This window comes from Mus caroli, unplaced genomic scaffold (assembly GCF_978045245.1).
Source record: "Mus caroli unplaced genomic scaffold, Mus_caroli_1 scaffold_11, whole genome shotgun sequence".
Classification (NCBI taxonomy): domain Eukaryota; kingdom Metazoa; phylum Chordata; class Mammalia; order Rodentia; family Muridae; genus Mus; species Mus caroli.
In genome coordinates this window covers 55,830,010-55,833,257 of record NW_028227266.1, presented here as the reverse complement: position 1 = coordinate 55,833,257, position 3,248 = coordinate 55,830,010, and positions in this window count along the sequence as shown.

The window sequence follows — 3,248 nt, the reverse complement described above, 5'->3', positions numbered from 1 at the left end:
CTATGACACAATTATTCCCCTCCATTCACGAAAGTGCCACAAGGTCTCTTCAGACACACCAGAAGAGGTTACACACCAGATCCCATTACAGATGGTTGTAAGCTACCATGTGGGTGCTGGGAATTGAACTCAGGACCTCTGGGAGAGCAGTCAGTGCTCTTAATCACTGAGACATCTCTCCAGTCCCCTATCTCATTTTTTAAAAATCGATTAAGAACCTCAATTGAGTGATCAGGGGAAAATTATTTATGAATAGCACAATTATTATATGAGAACACCAACATCTTCTCTAAACGGCCCATATGAGCCACAAGTTATCTCTTAACAGTTCCATGTGGAATCCAGATATTCACCCTGAGGAAGCGTTATCATCCCAGGCCCCCTCCCCCCCCCCCCTTTTTTTTTTGAGACAGGGTTTCTCTGTATAGCCCTGGCTGTCCTGGAACTCACTCTGTAGACCAGGCTGGCCTCAAACTCAGAAATCCGCCTGTCTCCGCCTCCCGAGTGCTGGGATTAAAGGTGTGCACCACCACGCCCAGCTTTTTTTTTTTTCAAAGATTTATTTATTAGTATAAGTTCATTGTAGCTGTTTTCAAACGCACCAGAAGAGGGTATCAGATCTCATTATGGGTGGTTGTGAGCCACCATGTGGTTGCTGGGATTTGAACTCAGTACCTTTGGAAGAGCAGTCGGTGCTCTTACCCACTGAACCATCTCACCAGCCCCCAGGTCCCCTTTTGTCCAAGCTGTCTCTTTCAGGCCTCATAAATTCATCGGTTCTCCCCATAGTTTTGTAAACCAGCATAAACTTGGTTTATTTCAGGGATTGTCAGTAGTGATGTAATACAAAACATACTGATCGATTGTCGTGTGCTGTTAACCTTTATTGAGAAACTGGATGCAGGGGGATTCCCCCTTGCAATCTTGACCCAAGCATTCTTCTTCTTCTTCTTTTTTTTTTGTAGTTTTTTGAGACAGGGTTTCTCTGTGTACCCCAAGCTGTCCTGAAACTCACTTTGTAGACCAGGCTGGCCTTGAACTCAGAAATCCACCTGCCTCTGGCTGCCAAGTGCTGGGATTAAAGGCGTGTGCCACCACTGCCCGGTGACCCAAGCATTCTTATATAAAGTGTCCACCAAAGCCCTTTGTCTGGGGGGCAGGCTGACGCCTTGCTTCTGTGACTGGCAGAGAGTAGAGCAAAATAACCCGAGTAAAAACATTGTGCTCTTGAGCACATCTGGAAGATACACTTTCCCCAGATGTTACCCCCGTTTGTCCCGTGGTGTAAATCTGCCTCCAGTGTGAACAGGAAGCCAGGACCTCTTTGACGAAGATATTATCAGTGGGGGAAACTACAGCATGGCTGTCCCCTGACCCCACCCCAGGCCTCTGCTAGAGGTTGTCACCCTGATGTCCTGATGTTTACTCCGCATCTGCTACTTGCTGTTTGTTCTTTTACTTTTGCTCACTACCTGCCTAACATATTCAATCATTTGAAACTGGAAGTCCAGGGGCTGGAGAGATGGCTCCGTGGTTGAGAGCACTGGCTACTTTTCCAGAGGAACCAGGGTCTAATGCCCATCACCCTATTGATGGCAGAACACAACCGTCTCCAGTCCCTGGACGATTGTCCCATGTGCTCTTCCAACTTCCACAGGCACTGCAGGTTATATGGTGTACAGACACATATGCAGGCAAAACACCCCGCACAAAATATAACAATGAAAAATTATATATAATTTTTATACATAAATTAATCATGAAAAAATAAAAAGAAACTGAAAATAAAAGAGAATCCGGTCTCTGTGTGAAGGCTGGGACTCTTCCTTCTGGCTGGTCTGGTGGCTTCTGGTGCTTCCTGCTCAGCCAGCTCAGCCTCATTCTGGTCTCTTCTGCACTTGTTCTTGTCTGCTCTTCTCCTCTCCCTCCCTTCCCATGCCAGCTGTGGGAGTGAGGCCCCAGTGCCGGCAGGCTAGAGCCACACAATGGGCCCTTAGTCTGGGGAAAGAATCCCTGCAGTGTATCCCACCCACTGAAGCCCTCTTCCAGGCCCAGGGTGGTGTGGGTGAGGGATCGAAGCCATTGGTTGGCAGGGCAGGGGATGGCCTTGGCTGTGGAGGACCCACAGGGTTTTACTATGTAAACACCACTCACAATGGCAGCTTGTCTTCCTACCCCAGCCCCATGTCTCCAAGGAGTCTCGGAGCTACACTATTTCTGCACTTGTAAGCATTTACCTTAGTCCCTTCTCATTCTTGCTGTTAACATTTGTACATTATTATCTCTTTCCTTCTTTTTTTCTTGTCTTTTTTTCAGAGCTATTCCTTATTCTTCTATTCCTTATTTCCCTTCCTTTTTGAGACAGTAGCTCATGTGTATCCTGGTAGTCCGGTACTTGCCCACTTGCTGTGTAGATAAACTGGCTTTGAACTTGCACTGACCCCATTGCCTGTGTCTTGGAAGGGCTAGGAATATTGATGTGAATCAACCCACACACCTGCGCTCTCTCTGTCTCTCTCTCTCTCTCTCTCTGAGATCTCACTATGTAGCTCCAACTGTCCTGGAACTTATGAAGATTAGCTGCCTTTGAACTCACAGAGACAGGCCTGGTTCTGGCTCTCAAGTGCAGCGATTAAAGACGTGCACCACCATGCCTGGCTCTATGTCTATTTCTTATTTCATTTTATCAAGCTATCTATTTCTTTACAAAAAAAGGATTTACTTATTTTTATTTTATATGTATAAATGGTTTGCCTGCATCCACGTATGTGCACCATGTGCATGCCTGTTGGATCCCCTGGAACTGGGGTTATGGTACTACCATATGGGTGCTAGGAATCAAACCCCAACCCTTTGTAAGAGCACAACAAATACACTTAACCACTGAGCCATTTCTCCAGCCCCTCATCAAGCTGTCTCTTACTCTTTCCCGGTACATCCCACAGGTCCCTGCGATTGGTATGGGGGTTATTCTTCCCACTTTGCAGATTTGGAAGTTAAGGCACTAGTTGCTAGCACTACTGTATGTTTCTCCTTTCTATGCACTCACTGTACTCTTGTCCCCAAGGTGCCCACCTAGCACCTGAACGAGGCACGGCCGAATATCTAGCACCACGGACAGCTCCTGCAAGGTGCGGAGGAGGCGCTGGTGCCTTGCTTCTCGCGAGCGCTCGTGGAACAGCCTTGCGGAGTGGGAGTCTCGCGAGAATGGTTGCAGCAGGCAGGGCGGCACGGGAGCGCGCGGGCCC